Raw genomic sequence first — 27,065 nt, 5'->3', positions numbered from 1 at the left:
GTAGTTTAGGCAGGCCTTGAACTCTGATTCTCCTGGTTCAGCCTCTAAGGTGGGGATAGGCCTGGCTTGGAGCCAACACTTATCATTCTGAGTTTTACCTCCCCCTCATTCATTCTGTTGATAAGTTACCATTCTACACCTCAGAAGAATCCAAATGAAGGCGTAGTATTACCCCGGCTTCTGTCTTGTGCTTGATTTTGCCTGTAGTTGGTTTGCATAGTACCTAATAGTTCCAGGTACCTGAGTGTAATCCCCATATTCAGTTCCCACATAGAAGCATACACACGGTTTTCTGGGTGTCACTCTGTGCAGACTTCCATTCATCGTCATATGTGACCTTATAGGGAACTTTGTTTATATTTTAAGAAGAATGACCTAGCAGTGTAGGTGAGTATGACAGATACAGTTAGGATATTTTAACTGGAATCTTTCTAGTGTTGTTGTTCAATAATATTCTTCATAGTGTTCCTTGTTTCTTATCAGGAAAGGAGATTTTTCTGAAGAAAAAACACCAGGTGGCCTTTGCATCAGGTACCACACCACTGAAACAAAATATATAAACAATTAAACTTCCCCAGAAATCCCATACTATGGGAAGCAGAAGTCTGAGACATTGCGAACTTCCAGAGGAGGAACTTGTTCTTAGGAGGGGATTTCATACAGGTCGGGAAAGTTATTCAACCACATTGCAAGAGAGGCTAGATACAATGATACATCAGTGATGGAATACACCTTGACAATACTGCTTAGGTTATGCATACATCTTTCTATATTTTTAAACGGTAAAAGAAGTAAGTTGTAAATAGTGGCTATGACCATATAAACAGGCATGGCATTGTGAGTATTGTCTGTGATCAAATGTAAAGTACACTGAGTGAATATCTTTCTTTTGTTTTCTCCTTATTTTATCATGAAATATAAGATGTATTGATTTTACTTTAGTATTGAAATACTATTAATTTTATGTCATGGTATACGGTTATGGGATGCAAAGAGAACGGTCAACATCCCTCTAGAAATTTGCTTCCTTTTCCAGTGAAGATGCAGCACAATTGTTGTTTGATTTTTTTTTCTTTGTCTCGTTTTGCTGTATAAAAAAGATCCCAATATAAATCAGGGAGGGGAGAAGACAGATACACCCACCCCTTAGTGTAGAGAATGGGGGGACAAGAGGGTAAGCCTCCTAAGGAGAAGTGGGGAAGGGAATGTCATTTAAGGCTTAAAATATCTCTGTAAAAAACTGGAGGAGTCTCCACAGCCCTAAAGGAAGGCAGAGGTTGAGAGTCTCGTGCTCGGTGTCCAGAGACGAAAGGCAGCCCAGCCACTCTTCTCACTCTGAGTCACTTACTTCCTTGTGCAGGTAAGAGTGCTGCAGGGCGCGGAAGGAAGGCAGAGATCCGCTTATGTGGGTTAAAAGTCAGCATCTCCAGCAGCAGCTGTGCTCCGGATTCCTCCATCTCCGGCACCACCGACTGTACTGGCCGAGGCCCTCTCGGGGAAAAGGCTCCTCGGGGCAGAGAGACCTCTCGAGGCCAGTCGTCTTCTGGAGGCAATCCGATGAGATCAAAAATTTTGCCCAACTGGTCAGCTTCCGAGTTTCCACAGAAGAGAGGCTTTCGACAGAACATCTCCGCGAAGATACAGCCAACGCTCCACATGTCCACAGGTGTGGCATAGGTGGACTGCAGGAGGACTTCAGGGGAGCGGTACCAGAGAGTGACAACCACAGGGGTGAGGGCCATCTGGTAGCTGTAGATTCGGGCTAAGCCAAAGTCAGCCAGCTTGACGGTCCCATTGCTTGTCACCAGGATGTTCTCCGGTTTCAGGTCTCGATGAACAATGCAATTTGCATGCAGAAAATCTAGGCCGCTTAGAAACTGCCGCATCAGATCCTTGATGGTCTCAACTGGCAAGCCTGGTGGTGGGGCTTTGTCCAGGTATGTCCTTAGGTCCTTGTCTATGTGCTCTAACACTAGGGTAACCTTGATGTCTCGGTCAGTTCGGGAAGTAGCACAGACATCCATTAGCCTTACAACATTGGGATGTTCAAAGGCCTCCAACCTCCTCAGTAAGGCCACCTCAAGAACTGTGCTGATGGGAAGGCCCCCTCCAGCTCCTCCTCCGTTAGGAACTCTCACACTCTTGAGGGCCACAAGGGGCCACTGTGGGGATCCCGGGCTTTGTACACCGTCCCATAGGCGCCGACACCGATTTCAGCCACTGGTTCATACCGAGAGGTTGCCATTCTCCGAGCAGGGGATCTCCTTACGCCCCGCCGAGAGCTGGGGAGGTGGCCCTTTATCTGGGCCCAGGAGCTGGTTCCTGCGGCGCCATACACCGGGGATCGGTCCTGCGCAGCTGGACGCTACGGACCAGACCATAGACACAGGCCGCGAGCTAGAGAGGCCCCCTCAGCCCCACCCTCACCATGTCTGTTGTTTGATTTTTAACTTTAAAGACTAAATACCCCTTAATAAGAGTCACAAGGTACTAGAAAAAGTGGACTTGTGATAGTTAATTTTATGTTCCATGTCCATGAAGCTCTGGTTCAAGCTGGTCAAAGGACACTTTGTGCTGGTGGACGACTTTGAGGCCAGTCATGTGATTCTTATTTTTCAGAGTTGTAGAACACAAGCCTTCTTGAGGGGATCAACCATGATGTCAAAGGACAGCATGAAAGGCAAATATGTGTCAGAGTTGGAATCTCTGTGAATCACAAATGCAAAATGGTGTTTAAATTTCAGTGATGTAATTGAGTTGGAAAACTTCAATTCTCTAAAAGGGCTGTGGTTTTTCTCAGGGTTAAATTCACATGTGAGACCATAGTCTGGAAAATTCATTCATTCTCATTTAAGTGGGTACTGACATCCTTCAGAATATACACTTCCAGTTGAGGACAGCTCATCTGTCTTTGTCTGATGGCCCTGTGATACTGAGGCTTCAAAGAGAGAAACATGTTAGAGCCTGGAGATGAATTCTCACCTCTTTTAACAGGCATTGACTGTAGTTCCGTCTGCTCTAACAGACAATTCCCCTTTTGTTTTAGATCAGTGTTTGAATAACAACAAAACTTTGAGGAAGGCATGTTTCCATATACTCATAGCCAGTTTTTCTATCATTAACATTCCACACTAACAGGATATATTAGTCCAACTAATGAGCTCATATAATGTCATTAGTAATGGAGTCCACACTTTCAAGCCTCCTTCACTTTCCTGTCTCCCTCATCAACCCATCACCGGATCCTGTCTGGGATACAAAATGGCTTTTACTCATCTTCCTCCCAAAGGCTCCCATTAACTCTCATCCTTTGTCTTTTGTTTATTTTAAGGTTCTAAATTCATTGCAGAGAAGCAGTTTTTTGAGAGTGCTTTGGAATGAATTATTGGTATTTGAATAGAATGCAAAATGCAAACACAAACAAACAAAAGCCCTCAGCTCCATTCTCTCCAGGCTGCCCTTTCAGTTGACAGTTGAGGCTCTCACCTGTACAGAAGTGGAGAAGGGCTCCTACTGTTTGGTAATCTATTGGCAGGGCCCAACATAACACCAACTGCACCTCCTCTCCTTGCCATCACATACTCACCCATTCCTCTGGTGGAAGTTTCCTCTGCCCCCAGAGGCCAGGACAACATCCTAAACCCCAGGCAATACTGTACCCTACCCTGTGTGTGCTCACTCAGAATAACTAGCTATGCCTCTTCTGCTCATCACCATATCCTAGCCCACACCTCTGGCAGAAGAAAGACTTCTACCCCATCAGAGTTCACAGCAGCATCCTGAAAACCAAGTGGGCACCTGTCCACCCAAACACTGTGTGCCCAGCCCAGCAGAACAACAATTGCCCCCTCTTCTCTTTGTCACCTGATTTCAGCCCACACCTCTGGAGGAAATCTCCCACCCCCCAGAACCAGGTCAACTCTTTGAAAACCAGGCAGAAACCTTCTATTTCACCAGAAGCCAGAACAACTTCTGAATCCTGACCAGATCAGAGACCACACACATACATAGCCAGAACTTTACCACCAAACATGGACAGCATCCCATTGCTGGACCAGAGGTCATCTGAGCCATCAGAAGTCCAATTCCCAACACAGGCAGACCTTCTTTCTGTGGAAACCCAAAAAAATGTGAACCTATTCTTGTCTGAAGGTCAAAGAGTTTGAGTTTATTTTTGTTCTTTCAAAATTGTTGACAACATGTGTAACTACAAAACAGGATATCCTGACCTAGAATGTGGTTACTTTGTGTTTTGGACATGAAGATGGGTCATAGAGTTAGATTAACTCCACCCTGACCAGAGGTCAGATAATTCAAACGTAATTCTGCTCCTTTTTTTTTTTTTTTTTTTTTGAAATAGGAGGTTTGACATAGAGAGTGCCTGCTTTCAGGATCCTTGGTCTATGGTGTATTCACAGCCCCAGACATCAAATGCTTTTCTAGGGAACTAATGGCTTGATGTCTCAGGTATTGAAACAACTAACTGTTCTTGTTGTCTCTTCTATCATGTTTTGTTTTTTTTTAGTTTATTTTTTTTAGTTGTTGAAAAAAATTTCCTCCTCCTCCCCGCCTCCAATTTCCCTCCCCCTCCTCCCACACATCGCTCCCTTCCCCCACTCCTCTCCCCCTCCCCCCACTCTATTCCCCCTCCCTCTTGAGACTGAAGAGCAGTCCATATTCCCTGCCCTGCGGGAAGTCCAAGGTCCTCCCACCTCCATCCAGGTCCAGGAAGGTGAGCATCCAAACAGGCTAGGCTCCCACAAAGCCAGTTCATATATTAGGATCGAAACCTAGTGCCATTGTCCTTGGCTGCTCATCAGCTCTCATTGTTCGCCATGTTCAGAGAGTCCCGTTTTATCCCATGCTTTTTCAGTCACAGTCCAGCTGGCCTTGGTGAGCTCCCAATAGATCAGCCCCACTGTCTCAGTGGGTGGGTGCACCCCTCGTGGTCCTGACCTCCTTGCTCATGTTCTCCCTCCTTCTGCTCCTCATTTGGACCTTAAGAGCTCAGTCCAATGCTCCAATTTGGGTCTCTGTCTCTATCTCGATCCATTGCCAGATGAAGGTTCTAAGGTGATATGCAAGATATTCATCAGTATGGCTATAGGATAGGGTCATTTCAGGTTCCCTCTCCTCAGTTGCCCAAAATACTAGCTGGGGACATTGCCCTGGACACCTGCGAGCCCCTCTAGAGTCAAGTCTTTTGCCAACCCTAAGACGGCTCCCTTAATTAGGATATATATTTCTCTGCTCCCGTATCCACCCTTCCTTTATCCCAACCATCCCATTCCCCCAAGTGCCCCCCATCCTCCTCTTCTCACGTTTCTCACCCCATTTCCCCTTAGCCCTATGCCATCTCACCCCCAAGTTCCCAGTTTTTGCCCGGCAATCTTGTCTACTTCCCATATCCTGGCGGATGACTATGTTTTCTTTGCGTTCACCTTCTTATTTAGCTTCTCTAGGATGCCAAATTATATGCTCAATATCCTTTATTTATGGCTATAAACCAATTATGAGGAGTACATCCCATGTTCATCTTTTTGGGTCTGGGATACCTCACTCAGGATAGTGTTTTCTATTTCCATCCATTTGCACGCAAAATTCACGATGTCATTGTTTTTTACCGCTGAGTAGTACTCTAATATGTATATATTCCACCCTTCTATCATGTTAAAGCAGTCTTTTGCCTTATTCTTCCCTTTTATATTGGAGTATAAAAGTCTTTGGAAAATTAAACACGGAAGAATAAAGGAAGAAAACACCATTCTGTGAAGACCAATCCATAAATTGACACCTAGACCTATAATCTCTTCAAATCCAACTGACTAAGTGTAAGTGTAAGAACACAAGCAACAATAATCAGTGCAATATGTCACCACCAGAGCTCAGCCCTCCCACTACCCCAAGCCCTGAAGATTCCAACACAGTCAAAGCACAAGAATATGATCTTAAAACCAACTTTATGAGGCTTGATTGAGGTCCTTAAAGAGGAGATAAAAAAAATTCCCTTAACGAATCAAGGAAAAGACAACCAAAACAATTGGAGGAAATCAACAAATACATTAAAGAATTGCAAGAAACCCAAGAAAAAACAAACAAGCAGGTGAAGAAAAAGATTTATGAATGAGAATGAGAAACACAAACTAAGGGAATTCAGGAAATGGAAAATCTGTGTATGTGAGCAAGAGCTACAAATACCAGGATCACCAAAAAAAAAAAGATGGAAGAGATATTTCAGGCATTGAAATATAATAGAAGAAATAGATTTATTGGTCAAAGAAAATGTTAGAGCTGACTAATTTCTAACACAAAACATCCAGGAAATCTGGGACACCATGAGAAGACCAAACTTAAGAATAATAGGAGTAGAAGGAGAAGAATTCCAGCTCAAAAACCCAGAAAATATATTTAACAAAATCACAGAAGAAAATTTACCTGACCTAAAGAAGGACATGCCAAAATGGTATAAGAAAGCATAAAGAACACCCAACAGTTTGGAACAGAGAAAAAAATTTCCCTGAGTAACATAATAATCAAAACACTAAATACACAGAACAAAGAAATAATATTAAAAGCTTCAAAGGAAAAAGGCCAAGTAGCATATAAAGGCAGACCTATAAGAATCACAGCTGACTTCTCAATGGAGACTCTAAAAGCCAAAACGACATGAACAAATATCTTGCAGACTCTAAGAAACCACGAATGCCAGCCCAGACTAATATACCCAGAAAAAAATTCATTTGCTGTAGATGCAGGAAATAAGATATTTCACAACAATGAATTTAAACTTAAACAATATCTGTAGACATATCCAGCCCTACAATAGGTACTTGAAGGAAAACTACAACCCCAGGAAGTTTACACTCATGTAAACATAGGGCAATGGTTAATATCACACCAACAAAATCCAATGAAGGGGAAAACATACACACACTTACACCACCACCACTACTACCATAATAACAGGAAAAATCATTCAATCAGTAGTCATTAATATTTCTTAAGATCAATGAACTCAATCTGTAATAAAAAGATATAGGCTAACAGAATGGATATGAAAATAGCATCCATCTTTCTGCAACGTACAAGAAAACTACCTCAGTGTCAAAGATAGATATTTACCTCAGACTAAAGGGTTGGAAAAGGATTTTTCAGTCAAATGGACCTAAGAAGCAAGCAGGTATAGCTATTCTAAAATCTAACAAAATAGATTTCAAACCAAAATTAATCAAAAGAGACAGAGGACATTTCATGTTCATCAAAGGAAACAATTCTGAATATCTATACCCCAAATGCAAAGGCATCCACAGTTGCAAAAGAAACATTACTAAATCTTAAATCAAATGTCGAACCCCACATATTAATGGTGGGAGACTACAATACCCCACTCTCATTAATGGACAGGTCATCCAGAAAGAAACTAAATAGAGAAATAATAAAACTAACCAATGTTATGACTCAAATAGATCTAAAAAATATTTACCAAATACATTTCGCCAAAACAAAAAAGAGTATCTTTTTTTTTTTCTCATCACTTCATGGAACCTCTCCAATTTGAGCATATATATTTACTCAGCTGTTAAAAACAATGATATTATGAAATTCAAAGGTTCTGTAGAACAGTCCTGTACACTGTAGATATTTATTGTTCTCTTTGTTAGTGGAAAAACTGTTTGGCGGATAGATAGGCAGTATTTTGTGGCCAAAGAGAATTCTGGGAGGAAGAAGAGCAGAGTGAAAGGAGTCACCAGTGAGATATGACAGGAAACAGGAGGCACAAGATAAAAAAGAGGTAACAACATGTTGTAGGATGTAGATGAATATAAATTATAAGAGCTGGTTAATGATAAGCCTAAGCTATTGATTGAACATTCATATTTAATATTAAGTCTTTGTATTTATTGGGAAACTGGTGGTTGTGACAAAAAAAGAAAAAAACTTTGCCTTTACAAAGGCAAATGGATGGAAGTAGAAAAAAGAACATACTGAGTGAGGTAACCCAGACCCAAAAAGACAAACATGGTATGTACTCACTTAAAGGGAAATATTAGCTGCAAAGTGAAACCACGATATAATCCACAGAGCCTGAGAGAATAGGTAACAAGGAAGGCTCAATGAGACACTCAAATCCTCTAGGAAGGGAAAAAAGAAGAGATTTTGTTGGTAGACTGGGGTTGCTTGGGGATGGGAGCTTGAGGGGTCAGGTGGGGTGGGAGAGAGTACTGACAGAGCTGACAGGAAAGAGGGGCATTGCAGGGTCAGATAGAAACCTGCAAAGGAAACTCCCAAGAATCTACAAGGAGGACCCCAGCTAAGGCTTCTAGAAATAGGGAAAACTTAGCCTGAGATGGCCATCTTTTGGGACCAGGCAAGACTTCCAGTGGAGGGAGTGGGACACTAACCCAGCCACATAACTTGCAAACTGTAATCTGTCCTGACTATGGGATAATCTGGGGTAAGGGTGCCACTGAGATTGTGGGAGTGGCCAAGCAGTGACTGTCCAGCCTGAGACCTATACCACAAGGGGAAGGCCAACCTTGCACTTCCTGGGTCACCAGGACACAGAGGCTGGATGGTCCAGAAACCCAGGATAGAACCAAACAGTACTGGAGGGAAAAATGTCAATATAATGATGTGTGGGACTGACCTAGGCCCTTTGCATATATGTGACAGTTGTGTGGCTTGGTCATCCTGTGGGACTCCTAACAGTGAGTAGTGACTGTCTCTGACTCTTTTACTGGCTTTTGGGACTCTATTCCTCATACTGGGTTGCTTTGTTCAGCCTTAATACAAGGTAAGGTGATATGGGATTCCCCTCTGTATGCTGTGATTACCATTAATGAGTTAAGAAAACTGGTTTGGCCTGATAGGGTAGAATAGACAGGAAACCTAAACTGAATGCTGGGAAAAAGAAGGGCAGAGTCGGAGAAATGCCATGTAGCCCACTGCAGGCGGATGCCAGAACTCCAGCAGGTAAGCCACAGTCACGTAGCGATACACAGATTAATAGAAATGGGTTAAATTAATATGTAAGAGTTAGCCAGTAAGAAGTTAGAGCTAACAGGCCAAGCAGTGTTTTAATTAATACAGTTTTCTGTGTGATTATTTCAGGGCTGAGCAGTCAGGAACCAAAAGCGGCCTTTCTCCAACAAATTAGTGTTCAATGGGAACCAACAAGAGGCCGTCCTCCAACAGTAAGGTGCTTAGTTTTAAATTGACATAGCATGTTTTGTCAATATCCATGGGAGGCCTGCCCTTTTTTGAATAGAAAAGGAGGAGTGAGTGGTTGAGAGAGGGGAGGCGGAGGGAAAGTAGGGGCAGAGACTGCATGAAGAGATTGGAGGGGAAACTGTAGTCAGGATGTAAAATAAATAAATTTAAAAGATCTATTTACAGGGCTCTCTCATGGTGGATGAGAAGGACATGCATGTTCTATCTAACTCTTTTTGCTTTAAGATTTGAACTACCTTTCAGCTTTGAATTGATGGTCCCTGTTTATTAACTCAACTGGGATCCTCGGCAGAAAGCTACAATCCTCAGCAGGCCACATATAAGGAGTGATCCTAGGTATACTGACATAGTTGACTGAAATGGTGGGAGGCTTCAGTGAGACAGTGCTCAGTCACTCCACTGGAGTTTCGCTGGAGAGTATTGTGTTTCAAGATTACTCTTAGGCAATGGACAACAGCATCAGAAGCACAGCATAACTTTTATTTCCATAGGCTTCGCTTTCATAGTTTATCTAATCTTGAAAACAATAAAAGAAGGAAATAACAAAGATTTTTTTAAATGCTTTTATATGGAGCTCTATTCCCCAGCCCCCTCTGCTTTCCTGTGTGAGCTGGGAGACAGAAAACAACTTGCCTGCCTGTTGACCTTGGCAGCTGCTGCAGACTTTTACGAGAACTGTTTATTGAACCTAAGCCAAGGCTATAAACATTCCCAGAAACTGACGCACTTGTAATTTTCCATTTGTTCCTGCCTGAGGCCCTTAGCTGAAGTCCATGAATCCCAGGCCATGTCTCCTTTGCCACAGTGTGACTAAACAAAGATAACTTTTGTCTTGCTCTCCCCAGGATAGGCTGCAACACTGTAGTCTTGTTTGAAAATTGATCACCTTGGACTTTTGGGCTTTTTCTTTCCATGTCACTAACCTCATCTCAGGATGCCTGAGAAATGACTTGTGGAAACCCCTTGGCTGTGGCTGCTGAAAAGAATCCAAGTATCGAATTACATGGACCAAAAAAGCATGTTAAGGATCGGTTTCGTTTTCCTGAATATGGGTGTAGTTCCTAGAACCATGTAAATGCTAAGCACTCCACCACAAAGCCTCATCCCCAGCCCTCTTTAGAGTTGGCATTTTGAGGAGTGTGCTCACTGAGTTGTTCAGACAGGCCTCGAATTCACTCCGTAGCTCAGACAAGCCACACTTAATGTTTCTGACAATGCATTTGGAAGCAGATACATCTACTATTCTTGATGACTCTGTGACACAAGGTTATCAAAATTTACTCTTCCCTATTTAATAGAGCCATGGAATTAAAAGCCTGGGAAATTTTCTGGCACAAAGGAAGAGGTGGAAGATGAGTAGAAAGATCAAGTCTATGGAAGGAACCATAGCAGACCAGGAGAGAATGGAGAGAATTCTGCTTTAGAGTAAAACAGGATAAAGTTACCTAGTAAAGGACATTGTATCAGCCTTCTGATGTTATAATAAATCACCTGATGGTCACCTTATAAAGAGAAAAGGCTCATTTTGGTAGAGGTTACATAGGTTTCAGACTATGGCTAGTTGGTCCCATTGCTTCTGGGCCTGTGTTAAGGCAACACACCAGGATGGGAGACTGTAGGGTAGATCAGAACTACCCATCCTCCCCAAGTCAAGAACTGAAAGGACACCGACACCAGTGACTTAACTTCCTCCCACTAAGTCCCAGATATTAAAGCTTCTGCCACTTCCCTATCAGCGGCGGCACAGACTGCCTACCACATTGGTCTTCAGGAGACATTTAATATTCAAACCTTATAGAAGTTATTTAAACCTATTTGATCCCCTCAAAAACAACAACAAAAGACAAAAGCAGACAACACTGAAGCTAGTTTTCTGCAGAGTTTATTATTTTAATACAGTTACAGGTACTCAAAAATAAGCCTCAACTTCTTTATTTGTTGGCTGACATTCACTTCTTCGACCCATTTGAAATTCTTTTCAGTTCAGTGAGTCCTCACACACAGACACACACACACAGACACACACACACACACAGACACACACACACACACACACACACACACACACACACACACTTTATGTAGAGAGCTACAGTCAGGTAACTTCTCCCTAGAATGAGGAAGGAGCTCCTGTTTGGGAAAGCACCGGGAAGTCACAGGGGGGAAGTGGCTCTGGCCACAGGCAGATGAGGACAGCCTACAGGGCAGTGTAGGTGCTTATGGACAGAGCTGAATAACTGCTATCAAGAAGATCTCTGCTAGCAGGAAGTTTCTCCATGCTTTATTATACAAGTGTGGGTAAGAGCCAACAGGAATGAGGAATCAGGAAATGTCTGACTTATCCGAAATCATGAACAAAGTTGATATTGGCAGCAGTGCTGGAACATTAAGCTCTAGTGATTTTTTTGGTGCTTTTTTTTTTTTTGGCCTCAGCATTTGTGAGTTTAACTTTTTCTCAAACTTTCTCATAAACCCTAAGTTTTCACATCTATCTGTCCTTGTTACTCAGGATATTTCTCCTGCTTCCTGCTTCAAATGTGCTAACGATGCTTTTAAAACTCCAGTTACATCTGCCTTTTTCCTCAAGCCTTAAGTCACTGATTCACTTGTTCTTCATTCTCTCTCTTTCTCCCTCTCTGTCTTTTCTTTTTATTGATTTATTTCATAACCTGGCCTAAGTTAATTCTTCTTTCTCTTTTCCTTTTCCGTTTCCCACTCCCCTCTGCCTCCCCCAATCCACTACTCTGTTTCTTCTCAGAAGGGGGCAGGCATCCCATAGGTATCAATAAAGCACATATCAAATTGTGGTAAGACTAAGCACCTCCCCTTGTTTTAAGGCTGAGCACGTTGACCCAAAACACAAACAAAAATCCACAGCTTCTTCAGTCTTAAAGAATTACAAAAGTGCCTGAGCAGTGCTTTCCCAATTCATCCCAGTGGCAAATTTGGGTTTTCCTCAAATTTTTTTTTTTTTTTTTTTTTTTTTTTTTTGCCACGGCTTTCTGTGTGTTCATCTGTGGTGTAGCTTGACGGGGTTGATAAAACTGTGAATGTGGGTGTGTGAAGCCCATGACAATGTCAGAAGCACACTTGGTATACACAGGATATTCTGAGAAACCACCGAGAGATTAACATCTGTATTTCACTTCTGTTTTCCAATAAAAGCAGAAGTTTCTGTGACACTATCAGAAAAAGGAACAAAACTGTGCATTTGGAGGAAGTGTTGCAGAATTCTGTTAGTTTTCACGGGGTGGGGGGAGGAGTAATCTGATTCCAGGGTCTGAATAGTCTTTTATGTGCAACTGATCCCACTCCCTTCCTTCCCCCCAGGTCTATGAGCAATGGTAGTGTGGCCTGTGAGTCAGCACTGACCCTGTCCCCCTTTCTTCCCCCAGGTCTCTTTGCACTGATGGTGTCAGTCAGGACAGTCCCTATTTTCCTTCCTTCCCCCAGGTGTCTATGCATTGGTGGTGCGGCCTGTGAGTGAGGACTTGAAGGAGGGGGAAGGGACGTGTTTCTCAGCTCATTTCTGTACGTGCCATGCCAGTTACCTAGAGCTAAGCTGGGATGTCCTTTTTTTGTTCCACCACCAGGTATCTGAGTAGAGAAAGAATGTGTTGAGACAAAGAAAGTGACTTCACCAAAAACAAACAAACAAACCAAATTTCTCAATATGAAAAAAAGACAGGACTCCTCCCGCATAACAATTTGGTATGGAGGGCCTCTGAGGGCATCAGTAGGTAAAAAGGGATTGCAGAGCAAGGTTAGCAGCCATATTTGACCTCTCCTTTTTTATTTATGGCCAGAAATGTTTCACAATGGACTCAGACTTCTGGCAGATTCAGAAGTGGGTTACAAAGTTCATTAGATTTTTCTGGGACCTATAACTGTAGAGAAATATTTGGTAGTCAATGTGGTAGCCACCCAGGCAGGGCCTCTCTTTAGAGTTTAGCATCCAGGCAAAGGTCAGTACATTTCAAGGATTGGGAAGGTACTGTTTCCAGAACTTTTCCAAGGACAACTCTCCAAACTGATGACATTGATGAACTGACAGCCTTTCTCCATCCTTTTTGGGGAACAGCCAAGCTTCATTGTCACTCAGAAGGGGACAGAGACAGGAAATTTAATCGATGTGCTGAGAAGGGGAGCAAAGGGACCCATTGGCCCAAGCTCATCTTTGGGGTCCCAACAGGACTTTAGCCTTAAGTAGAGGGAGATTTAGGAAACTGGATGGTTCTCTCAAGCAATGGGACTTCTTCAACCCACCTGGAGAAGGCAGAACTGAGCACAGCATGGTAGAACTGAGAGTGCCTGGTTAGGAAGCCCTCTGGCCCCTGTGCCAGTTCTTCATCTATGTAAACCCAAGCTGATGTCAGTCTTGAAAAATACAGCCTTGATTTCTGTGTTCCCCAAATGGGCATTTTGATTATATCCCTTATATTTCCATCATTGCTCTTTGTTAGAACCAGTTACAATATGAGGTCCAAGCCTCCTGCTATGGCCCATAAATTCCAATGCTAGAGTCCCAGACTACACTACATGTGCTTACCCACACCCAAGGACAGCAGGGACTTCCATGGGTGCTGATTAAACAAATTTGGGAACCCGTAAATCGAGCACAGTAAGAGAGACCTTTTAGTGATTTTGCATCAGAGAAGGACAAATGGGTGTTATCACAGTCATCTCTGAAATGCTCACACATGGTTCGTTTCGGTTGCCAATTTAACACAGTCTAGAATCACTTGTGAAGGGAATTTCCCTGAGGGATGGATGATCTAGATTAGGTTAGCATGTGAGTACAACTGAGGGAGGCAGGTGAAAATCCCCTCCCACTGTAGGGGATATTATTCTCTGGGCAGAGGATTTTGGACTGTAAGAGCGTAGAGAAACTGAGCTGTGCATTAGGGTGTGTTCATCACTTCATTGCTCTTTTTCTTCACTGTGGATGTAATATGAACAGCTGCTTCAAATGCCTGCTGCTTCAATTACTTTCAATGATGGACTGTGCAGTGGTTTGAATAAGAAATGTCCCCTATAGTAACAGTTCCTAAAGGTTCCTTAACCTCTCCCCCAAACATCTGGCCACCTAGGGACCAAGTGTTTGTATGCTGTTGCCTTGAGGTAGAAAGCACATAACTGGTGGAGAGCTTTAACAGTTTTTAGCCAATGAATGGAGGAGACAAAACAAATCAGGCAAGGGCAGACACTAACACATATTTCCCCAGCATAACAGTCTGGCTATGAAAATCCATAAGACTATTAGATCATTGCATCTGTGAAAATGAAACTATATGTTCTTCAAAGAAAATAAGCATGCCTGCCTCAATTTTGGCTTAAAAAATATAATAAAGGGGGCATGATGCACAGGAAAAACTGCTTCTTATACCAAGAATTATCTGGTCAATAAACAATTACAGATCCAAGCAAAACCACTGAAATGCGGGTAGATAAGATGATTCAAAGGGCTCTGCTCCCAGGGCCCAATGCCTTGAGTTTTATTCCTAGTGGTCACATGTGATGGAAGGAGAGAACCAATGTACACACACACACACTCACACACACACACACACACACACACACACACATGAAATTACAAGCATGCATATGTTGACAACTGGAGAGACTACTCACCCTGAGAATGGAGCATCAGAGGCACAATGCAGGGAGCAAGAGAGTGGCCTTGCTTGTCTTTGCAGTGGCTATCCTGAAAGCCACTCCCCCACACGACATTTGTAGATATTATCAACAAGCAGCTTAAAACTCAGATGGGAGTCTCAAGCCTCTCTTCCTTTTTCTTTCTTCTCCTCCTCTTCTTTGCCCCTCATCTTCTTATCCTCATCCAGAGCAAAGAATTTCAAGAGGAATGAGGAGCTGGAGAGATGCCTCAGAGCTTGCTTCCTTTTCTTCTAGAGGACAGTTTTGTTCCCCTGGCATCTTCTTCAGTCAGCTTAAAACCTTCTGTTAGCAGAGTTACCCAAGGTTTTAGTGCCCTCTGCTGAGCATTGGTGCACCCACAGGCAATACACCGGAGGCTCTTCCTTTCCCCTCCTCTCCCCTATTTTCCTGTCTCCTGCCCTGTTCTATCTCTCTCACTCTCTCTCTCTCTTTCTCTTGGTCTCACCCCCTCCCTCATCCTCTCTCCCCCCCTCCCTCTCCCAACAAATAGAACTAAAAATGAACCTTAAAAGAGTCTCAAGGGTCATCTTCACCTGCCAAAATTAACGTTGCTCAGAGTCCTATTCAAAATTATCACCAGTGCAGAAAGTTGAAGAAACTCTGCTGCTCACCCTTTCCTGAGCAAATTATTTTCCTTCATATGAAATAATGAAGTCTCAACCAGCTTCATCCAACAGCATTACTAATAACCAAAGCAAGATGCAAAATAACTAAGGATGGCACAGGTTGAAGCCTGTGGGCATTTCTGCTCCTTGGATAACACTGCATCCCCTCTCACCAGTCCTTACTGTATTGAGTCTGGAGATAGAAACTTTAGGTCTTCACTCGTCCTGTGGGATCGACGTGCTCTCAGCTTTCTGTAGGGAAAAGGCTATGCATTTTTAGTAAAACACATAGTGCCTTTCATGAGTCATAATCTGAGAAGTGTATTTGTTATGTCTCCAATTAAAACAGGAAGAGAAGAAATAACCTACCAAAGATCTAACACTTCCTACAGTTCAGGAAATCACTCCGTTTACCTCAAATACAAATTCTAATTAACATACCCAACCATCATTCTCAAGTTGTTTCTTAAGTTTGATCATTTGCTGTCTATGTCAATCCATCTGAAAGGACACTGCCAAAGTGGATGAAGCTATTGCTGCTTCAGAAGGAAAAGTTCATTCAAACAGAAAGACTAAGACAAGACCCAAATCCTAGATTCCAGACAACACCTGCTAACATTGCACCCCTGCTTCTCTGATAAGCTTGGTAGCATTACAAAAATATATGCATATGTATTTATCTATGTTTATTTAAAACATGAAAGATTTTGTACTGGGTTGTTTAAATGGTCAAATAATGATCAGCATTTAATTTTTAATTTATTTTCATAAAACTTGAATACCTTGCTGAACATGGTGGCATGCACCGTTAATCGCATCATTCAGGAGTCATAGGTAGGGGATCTCTGAGAGTTAAGGCCAGCTAACTCTACATAGTAGCTCTATGCCAGCCAGGGCTACACAGTGAGATCTGTCTCAGAAACAAGCAAACACCCAAACCTTGAATGTCATACTTCAGAACTTTAAAACAAGGTGTGACATTCTTCCCACCTGCTGTTGACTGTACTTTCTGCTTTGTTGATTCACTTGTGTCAGTTGTGAGCTCAAAGCAAAAGACAGACTAAGCTTGTGTTTTCATGGAGCCTTAACAGCTAGGTGAACATACGCGTCTCTTATTTGCTACCTCCCTGACACTCTTTGTAAACATTGACCAACTTTTTATTCTGAAAAAATCAATTAGGAAAAGGAATAATGCAAAATGCTGAATTTAACACTTAATTTCAATGAATTAATATATATAAGATTTATATAAATATACAGCATATATTTTATATCATATATTAATTAAATATAACATCACAAAATAATTGGTATTATAATTAATATTGTATTCTTTGTCAGTTATATATTAATATATTAATAATTATATGATGTAATATATAAATTACATATTATAATTTTTATATAAAATCTCTCCTTACATTTTATTTATCTACTTATTTATTTTACATTTGAACTTATATTTGTATATTTTATAGTTATTTTATGCATTTTATTATATTAGGTATCTATATATTATATATTTTATGTTTATTTATATTAGCAGAGATTTATTTATCATAAGTAAATATAGAATATATAACATTTTATATTATTACATGTTAATGCATTGGTATTGACACATGGTCATATTACTATTACATATTAATTAAGTATAATATAATATGTGATATAATTAATTATAATTCTATTGATATTACTATAATTAAAAGAGTAATCATATTTTATACTATAAATTATATAATATGTGATGTATGAATTATATATCTTTATGTTTATTTATTATATCTATTTTATGTTTATTTAATTATATTTATGTTTTTTTATTTTTTGTATTCATATTTGAATTTGCTACATATTGTTATTATATGTGTATATTATGGATACTTTATATTTATTTACTTATATTTATTATAAATTTTAATATGTAATATAAAATTTATGCATAGAATATATAAGATTTAGCTCATTGTCTGGAACCATCCTAGAAAAAAATATCTTAACGACAAATCAATAATTAATTTATTTCATGCAAATGCAGCACTTGGTTATATGATATTTTTCACAGGTGTACATTCTATGACCCTGAAATCAGAACAAGCTTTGTGTGAAAATGTTACCATATTGTGATAATTACTTCAGAGTTGATATGTGGAGAGAGAAAAGAAAAATGGATAGATTGCTCTAGCGTTTCAGGATTTAATTCCAGCAAAATGATGAGATAAATTCATTATGTAAGTTTACAATGGCTGCTAGGGGAATATACCACATTTAGATATTATCAAGAACAAAGAACAGTTTTTAATAAAATTTCCAATACTGATATCTGAAGCTGTGAAAGAGCCTACCAAATTTATAAGAATTAAAGTATTTTTATGGGCACCATCAGGTCGTAGTGTGAAAAACAGGAAGTTCTTTAATGATGCAAAGTAAATGTGTCATTTTAAGTTGCTGTCACTAGGCAGCAACATAAAGCATTAGCTAAAGCATAGGCAGACTTTTGGTAAAAAATTGTAGAAATTCTACAGTTAAACAATGCAAACCTACTTTTTAAAAATTTATTTATTTATTAAATTTATTTATTTATTAAAAATTTCCACCTCCTCCCCTCCTGCCATTTCCCTCCCACTCCCTCACTCCCCCTGCCTCTCCAGTCCTAAGAGCAGTCAGGATTCCCTGCCCTGTAGGAAGTCCAAGGTCCTCCCCCCTCCATCCAGGTCTAGGAAGGTGTGCATCCAAACAGACTAGGCTCCCACAAAGCCAGTTCATGCAGTAGAATCAAAACCCAGTGCCATTGTCCTTGGCTTCTCAGTCAGCCCTCATTGTCAGACACATTCAGAGAGTCTGGTTTGATCACATGCTCTTTCAGTCCCAGCCCAGTTGGCCTTGGTGAGCTCCCATTAAATCAGCCCCACTGTCTCCGTGGGTGAACACCCCTCGAGGTCCTGACTTCCTTGCTCATGTTCTCCCTCCTTCTGCTCTTCAGTTGGACCTTGGGAGCTCAGTCCAGTGCTCCAATGTGGGTCTCTGTCTCTATCTCTTTTGCCAGATGAAGGTTCTATAGTGATATGCAAGATATTCATCAGTGTGGCTATGGGATAAAGCCAGTTCAGGCACCCTCTCCTCTGCTGACCAAGTAACAAGCTGGGGACATCTCCTTGGTCACTTGGTCAAGTCTCGTGCCAACACTAAAATGGCTCCCTTAATTAAGATATCAACTTTCCTTCTCCCATATCCACCCTTCCTCCATCTGAACCATCCCATTCCCCGAAGCTCTCCCCAATCTTCCCCTTTTCCCTTCTCTCTCCCCATCTCCCCTTACCCCACTGCATCCCCACCCCCGTGCTCCCAACTTTTACCTGGCAATCTTGTCTACTTCCAATATCCAGGAGGATAAATATATGTTTTTCTTTGGGTTCACCTTCTTATTTAGCTTCTCTAGGATCACAAATTATAGTCTCAATTTCCTTTATTTATGGCTAGAATCGACTTATGAGTTAGTACATACCATATTCATCTTTTTGGGTATGGATCATCTCACTCAGTAAAGTGTTTTCTATTTCCATCCATTTGCATGCAAAATTCAAGATGTCATTGTTTTTTACCTCTGAGTAGAACTCTAAAGTGTATATGTTCCACACCTTTTTTTATCTATTCTTCTATTGGGGGCACCTAGGTTGTTTCCAGTTTCTGGCTATTACAAATAGTGCTGCTATGAAAATAGTTGAAAAATGCTTTTGCAGTATGACTGGGCATCTCTTGGATATATTTCCAAGAGTAGAATTGCTGGGTCCTGAGGTAGATTGACTCCCAGTTTCCTGAGAAACCTCCACACTGATTTCCAAAGTGGTTGTACACGTTTGCATTCCCACCAACAATGGATGAGTGATCCCCTTACTCCACATCCTCTCCAGAATAGGATATTATTGGTGTTTTTGATTTTAGCTATTCTGACAAGTGTAAGATGGTATCTCAAAGTTGTTTTGATTTGCATTTCCCTGACTGCTAAGGAGGTTGAGCACAGCCTTAAGTGTCTTTTGGCCTTTTGAAATTCTTCTGTTGAGAATTCTCTGTTCAGTCCAGTACCCCATTTTTTAATTGGGTTATTTAGAGTTTTAGTGTCTAGTTTCTTGAGTTCTTTATATATTTTGGAGATCAGACCTTTGTCAGTTGCAGGGTTGGTGAAGATCTTCTCCTAGTCAGTAGGTTGCCTTTTTGTCTTAGTGACAGTGTCCCTTGCTATACAGAAGCTTCTCAGTCTCAGGAGGTCCCATTTATTCAATGATGCCCTTAAAGTCTGTGCTGCTGGAGTTGTAAATAGGAAGTGGTCTCCTGTGCTCATCTGTTATAGAGTACTTCCCACTTTCTCTTCTATCAGTTTCAGTGTGTTTGGGCTGATAATGAGGTCTTTAATCCATTTGGACTTGAGTTTTGTGCATGGTGATAGATAAGGGTCTATTTTCATTCTTCTACAGATTGAAATCCAATTTTGCAAGCACAATTTGTTGAAGATGCTCTCTTTTTTCCATTGTATACTTTTAGCTCCTTTATCGAAAATCAGGTGTTCATAGGTTTGTGGGCTTATATCTTGGTCTTCTATTCGATTCCATTGGTCGACTTCTCTGTTTTTATGCCAATACCAAGCTGTTTTCAATACTGTAGCTCTGTAATAGAGTTTGAAGTCAGGGATGGTAATGCCTCCAGACGTTCCTTTATTGTATAGGATTGTTTTGGCTATCCTGGGTTTTTTGTTTTTCCATATAAAGTTGATTATTATTCTCTTAAGGTCTGTGAAGAATTTTGTTGGGATTTTGATGGGGATTGCATTGAATCTATAGATTGCTTTTGGTAGAATTGCCATTTGTACTATGTTGATCCTCCCAATGCAAGAGCATGGGAGATCCTTCCATTTTCTGGTATCCTCTTCAATTTGTTTTTTTTTTTTCAAAGACTTAAAGTTCTTGTCAAATAAATCTTTCACTTACTTAGTTAGAGTTACCCCAATATACTTTATTCTATTTGTGGCTATCGTGAAAGGTGATGTTTCTCTGATTTCCCTCTCTGCTTCTTTATTCTTTGTGTATAGGAGGGCAACAGAGTTTTTGGAGTTGACCTTATATCCTGCCACGCTACTAAAGGTGTTTATCACCTGTAGGAGTTCTTTGGTAGAGTTTTTGGGGTCGATTTTGTACACTATCATATCATTTGCCAATAACGAAAGTTTGACTTCTTTTTTTCCAATTCGAATCCCCTTGATCTCCTTATGCTGTCTTATTGCTATTGCTAGAACTTCAAGCACTATATTGAAGAGGTATGGAGAGAGTGGACAGCCTTGTCTTGTTCCTGATTTTAGTGGGATGGCTCTGAGTTTCTCTCCATTTAACTTAATGTCGGCTGTCAGCTTGCTGTATATTGCTTTTATTATATTTAGGAATGAACCTTATATCCCTAATCTTTCCAAGACCTTTATCATAAAGGGGTGTTGAATTTTGTCAAATGCTTTTTCCGCATCTAATGAAATGATCATATTTTTTTTTTCCTTCAGCTTATTTGTATGATGGATTACATTGATAGATTTTCGTATGTTGAACCAGTCCTGCCTCTCTGGGATGAAGCCTACTTGATCATAATGTATAATTTCTTGGATGTGCTCTTGGATTTAGTTTGCCAGTATTTTATTGAGAATTTTTGCATCAATGTTAATGAGTGAGACTAATCTGTAAATCTCCTTCTTGGTTAAGTCTTTGTGTGGTTTTGGTAACAGCGTAACTGTAGCTTCATAAAAGGAGCATGGCAATAACTTTTTTGTTTCTATTTTGTGAAACACATTAAGGGTTATAGGTATTAGCTCTTCTTGGAAGTTCTGGTAGAATTCTGCATTGAAACCTTGTGGTTCAGGGCTTCTTTTGGTAGGGAGGTTTCTGATGGAAGCTTCTAATTCCTCATGACTTACAGGTCTATTTAAATTGTTCACCTGGTCTTGATTTAATTTTGGCATATGGTACTTATCTAAAAAAATGTTCATTTCTTTCACATTTTCCACTTTTGTGGCATACAGGCTTTTGTAGAACTAATGATTCTCTGAATTTCCTCTGTGTCTGTGGTTATGTCCCCCTTTTCATTTCTGTTCTTTTTAATTTGAGTGTTCTCTCTCTACCTTTTGATTAGTTTGGTTAGGGGTTTGTCCTCCCTGCTCCATCCAGGTCTAGGAAGGTGAGCATCCAAACAGGCTAGGTTCCCACAAAGCCAGTTCATGCAGTAGGATCAAAACCCAGTGCCATTGCCTTTGGCTTCTCATCAGCCCTCATTTTCCGCCATGTTCAGAGAGTCCAGTTTTATCCCATGCTTTTTCAGTCCCAGTCCAGTTGGCCTTGGTGAGCTCCCAATAGATCAGCCCCACTGCCTCAGTGGGTGGGTGCCCCCCCCAATGGGCCTGACTTCCTTGCTCATGTTCTCCCTCCTTCTGCTCCTCATTTGGACCTTGGGAGCTCAGTCTGGTGCTCCAATCTTGGTCTCTGCCTTTATCTCCATCTATTGCCCGATGAAGGTTCTATGATGATATGTAAGATATTCATCTGTATGGCTACAGAAGAGGGCTATTTCAGGTTCCCTCTCCTCAGCTGCCCAAGGAACTAATTGGGGATATCTCCCTGGACACCTGTGAGCCCCTCTAGGCTCAAGTCTCTTGCCATCCCTAAGATGGCTCCCTTTTTCTAGAGCTTTCAGGTGTGCTGTTAAGTCTCTAATGTGTGCTTTCTCTGTTTTCTTTAAGTGGGTACTTAGTGCTATGAACTTTTCTCTTAGCACTGCTTTCATAGTGTGCCATAGGTTTGGGTATGTTGTGTCTTTATTTTCATTGAATTCAAGGAAGACTTTAATTTCTTTCTTTCTTTATTTCTTGACCCAGGGGTGGTTCAGTAGTTGACTGTTCAGTTTCTATGAGTTTGTAGGCTTTCTGGGGTTAGAATCGTTGTTGAATTCTAACTTTATTCCATGGTGATCTGATAGTACACAGATACAATTTCTTTGTGTCTATGGATGCTTGCTTTGTTACCACTTATGTGATCCATTTTTTGAGAAGGTTCCATGCAATGCTGAGAAGAAGGTATATTCTTTTCTGTTTGGGTGGAATGCTTTATAGATGTTTGTTAAGTCCATTTGGTTCATTACATCTGTTAGTTCTCTTATTTCTCTGTTAAGTTTCTGTCTGTTTGACCTGTCCATTGGTGAGAGAGTAGTGTTGAAATCTCCCACTATTAGAGTGTGGGGTTTGATGTATGCTTTGAGTTCTAGTAATGTTTTTTTTTTACATATGTGGGTGTTTTTATAATAGGGGCGTAGATATTCAGAATTGTGACTTCCTCCTGATAAATGGTTCCTGTTATGAGTATAAAGTGTCCATCTCCATATCTTCTATTTGATTTTAGTTTAAAATCAATTTTGTTAGATATTAGTATAGCCACACCCGCTTGTTTATTTGGTCCATTTGATTGGAAAACCTTTTCCAAACCCTTTTCTCTGAGATAGTATCTGTCTTTGAGTTTGAGGTGTGTTTCTTGTAAACAGCAGAATGTTGGATCCTGTTTTTGTATCCATTCTCTTAACCTGTGCCTTTTTATAGGTGAATTGAGTCCATTGATATTAAGTGATATTAATTACCAGTGATTGTTAACTCAGGTTATTTTTTCTGGTGATAGCGTTTGTGTGTTTCCCTTCTTTGAGTTGTGCTAGTGGAGGGTTGTCAGATGCTTGTGTTATTATGGGTGTTTTTTGGCTTCCTTGCTTTGTGATTTTCCTTCTAGTATTTTCTGTAAGGATGGGTTTGTGGGTATATATTGTTTAAATCTGTTTTTGTCCTGGAATATCTTGTTTTCTCCATTGATGGTGAACGAAAGCTTTGCTGCGTATAGTAGTCTGGGATTGCATCCATCCATGGTTTCTTGGTATCTGCAGCACATCTATTCAAGACTTTCTGACTTTCATGGTTTCCACTGAAAAGTCAGGTGTAATTCTGATAAATTTCCCTTTATATGTCACTTGACCTTTTTCCCTTACAGCTCTTAATATTCATTCTTTATTCTGTATGTTTTGTGTTTTGATTATTATATGCCAAGGGAATACTTTTTTTTTGATCCAGTCTATTTGGTGTTCGGTATGCTTCTTGAACCTTCATAGGAATATCCTTCTTAGGTTGGGAAAGTTTTCTTCTATAATTTTGTTGAATATATTATCTGGGCCTTTGAGCTGTAATTCTTCTCCTTCTTCTATCCCTATTATTCTTAGGTTTGGTCTTTTCACAGTGTCCCAGATTTCCTGGATGTTTTGTGTTAAGAATTTGTTTTGTTCTTTAATCAATGAGTTTATTTCCTCTATAGTATCTTCAGTGTCTCAGATTCTTTCTTCTATCTCTTGTATTCTGTTGGTAATACTTGTCTCTGTAGTTCCTGTTCATTTACCCAGATTTTCCATATTCAGCCTTCCCTCGGTTTGTGTTTTCTTTATTACCTCCATTTTATTTTTCAAGTCTTGAAAGGTTTTCAGTACCTGTTTGATTGCTTTTTCTTGCTTTTCTTGGGTATCTTTGAGAGATTTATTCATTTCTTCTACCTTTTTGTTTGTCATCTCCATTTCTTTAAGGCTGTTTTTTACGTCCTGTTTAAGGTCCTCTATTATTTTCATAATGTTCCGTTTAAAGTCAATTTCTTTGACTTCTTCTTGAGTAGGGTGTTCAATTCTTCCTGTTGCGTGATCCCTGTGATCTGGTGATGTCATGCCTTTCAGATTGTTGGAGGAATTCTTGCATTGGTGCCTGCCCATCTCTTCCTTCAAATGCAGCCAAGAGAGTTTTGGCATCTTTGTTCAATCTTTGCTGTGACTGACTCTCTGGGTAGATCTCCTCAGTGCAGGAACAGGGACTCCTAGTAGTCCAAGGATCCCCTCAGACAAAAGGAGGAAGTAGGGAGGGCAGAGTTGTATAGAACAAAGAAGACCCTGCAGCAGAAGCTGAAGGTGCCCTGCACTCCCTTGCAGGGACCTTCCGGCCTGCCCAGCGGGCAGACACTCACCCCTCTGGGTGGATAGTCTCAGTGCAGAGTCGGAACTGTTACTGGGCCAAGGACCCTGCAGACAATATGGCAGGCTTGCGGGAGGCACGGTCATATGTAACAAAGAAGCCCTTGCAGCAGGAGTTGAGGGGGCCCTGTGCTCCCTTCCCAGACTATCCACCCCAGGATGGCACATACTCACCGGTCTGGATGGAAATCCTCAGCACAGAAACAAGGATGCCTTGTAGTCCAAGGACCCCTGCAGACAAAAGCCAAACCAACTTTTCAAATCACTTACGGAGCAACAATCACTCTTTCTTGACTATCACAATGTGAATATCACATTGGAGCTGTGAAAATCGTCACTAGAAAATATTGGAGAGGGCAAGTGAGTGATTAAAACTAGAAAATCGACAGGAACGTTAAAGAAGTAGGGGGCTGAAGGACAGGTTTCTGTAATCTCACAGAGCTAAGCATAAAATTGCAACCCATCTTAACAATCGATTACATTCTTGCTGAGAGTGCGGCTCACGTTCTTTAGAGATGAAGGTATTTTTTCAAGTATTTTATTTTTTCATATAAATATCAGTTGATCCCTACCCCACATTTGTTATGAAATGCTAGTCTTCCATTACGTTGACACATATGATACATCTTCATCTTTCATCTGCATCTATATTTCCACTATTACTACTGTTTGTAACATTAACATTAAAAATATACAATTAAAAGTAAAAGACACTTGTATAGATTGTCATTTACAAGTTTTAAAAAAGGAAGACAGGTTTTGGAGCTGCTAAAAATAGTTTTATATTATTAGTCCTACAGATTTGTGTTCCCATTGTATCTATCCCAAACTTATCATCCTTCTGGTTTCATTATAATCATATCTTCTTCTTCATCTTCTTCTTCCTCCTCCTCCTTCTCCTCCTTCTCTTCTGCCTCCTCCTCCTTTTCCCCTTCTTTGTTTTTTCTTTTTCTTCTTCCTCTTCTTCCCCCCTCCTTTTCTTCCTCCTCTTCTTTTTTCCTTTTCTTCCTCCTGCTTCTTCCTCTCCCTCTCCTCCTCTTTCTTTTTCTGTCTCCAATCAGTATAGACTAGCTTCAAGCTTAACATCTTCCTGTCTCCCTGTGCTTATGTTTGGGGTTACAGGGATTGCAGCTGTCTTAGTTCCTCTTCTATTAGTGTGATAAGACACCAGGACTAAGAAAATTTAAAGAAGCAAATGATTATTTGAGGGTTTATGGTTGCAGACAGTATCTTTTATAATACTTTGAAGAGATGCAACCAATAAAGGAAAACATTTAATTGGGGGCTTGCTTACAGTTGCAGAGGGTGAGTCCATTATCTCTATGATGGAAGCCATGGAAGTAAGTATGCAGGCACTGGGGCAGTAGCTGAGAGATTACATATGATCTACAAGTAAGAGGGAGGGAGAGAGAGAGAGTTAACTGGGAACAACATAACAACATGTGCTTTTGAAACCTCAAAGCCTGCCCTCACTGACACACCTACTCCAACAATGCTACTTCCCTAATATTTCTTAAGCAGTTCCACAAAATTTAGGCCAAGTATTCAAATACACAAGCCTATGGGGGTCCATTCAAACAGTCACCCTAGAGCTTATTATACCTGTATTAGATCTATGTCTCTATGTACGTATGCATACGTTATGTATGCATTATGTGTATATGTACCTGTGTATTTATATATCTATGTATGCATGTATCTATCATCTATCAATTATCTAGCTATCATGAATCCATCTACTCATCATCTTTATCAGTTTTCTGTTTATGAAGTGATTGTTCTTTCTCACAGTATTATGCTTGTGAGACAGTCTTGCTGCAGGTAGTCAAGTTGACCATTAACATGAATTTCTAAAGTAGCTTTGTAGCCCTCTTATTTTGATAGACTTGTCAATTATTGTTATGACTGCTTAGAGCTTTTGTGAAGTACAATGGACATTTCTAAGCATGTAACTTCTGACATTTTACTTGTTTCCTAGAAAAAAAGACCCAAGAGTAGAATTTGTTGAATGAGAAGGTTTTGGTGTGACTTTTCTTTTTTTTTGTTGTTTTTTGTTTTTTTTGTTTTTTTTGTTTTAGCAAAGTAGAGTTTATTATGCTCAAGTATCAGTTTTCCAAGCGATAGGAACCTTTGTCCGAGCTACAGGGAAGAAAAGTCTAAAAGAAACCAGTTCACAACAGGACTGGATACTGTCATGTATAACGACTCCGGTGACATTTATGATTTTTGAGTATTTCCATACCATTTGTTATTCACCTGTCTTTTATATTAAACATTATAAAGTCACCTTTCGTTTTGTGGAGAGTTGTTCATTTTAACTTGACCCCTCTTAGTTTTTTTTTTTTATTTTTTTATTTTTATTGAGAAAAAAAAAATTTCCTCCTCCTCCCAGCCTACCACTCCTCCCGCCCTCCCCCCACTCCTCTCCCCCTCCCTCTCAAGTCTGAAGAGCAGTCAGGGTTCTCTGCCCTGTGGAAAGTC

General features: G+C 40.5%; 1 pseudogene; it reads right to left on the bottom strand.

Moving 5' to 3' along the window:
- Positions 1-1,291: 1,291 nt before the first annotated feature.
- Positions 1,292-2,353, bottom strand: LOC101990969 (annotated as a pseudogene).
- Positions 2,354-27,065: the final 24,712 nt, after the last annotated feature.

This window comes from Microtus ochrogaster, unplaced genomic scaffold (genome assembly GCF_000317375.1).
Source record: "Microtus ochrogaster isolate Prairie Vole_2 unplaced genomic scaffold, MicOch1.0 UNK46, whole genome shotgun sequence".
In the NCBI taxonomy this organism is placed as follows: domain Eukaryota; kingdom Metazoa; phylum Chordata; class Mammalia; order Rodentia; family Cricetidae; genus Microtus; species Microtus ochrogaster.
The sequence above is the reverse complement of the archived record's forward strand: the minus strand, read 5'-3'. Positions and strand labels throughout refer to the sequence as shown.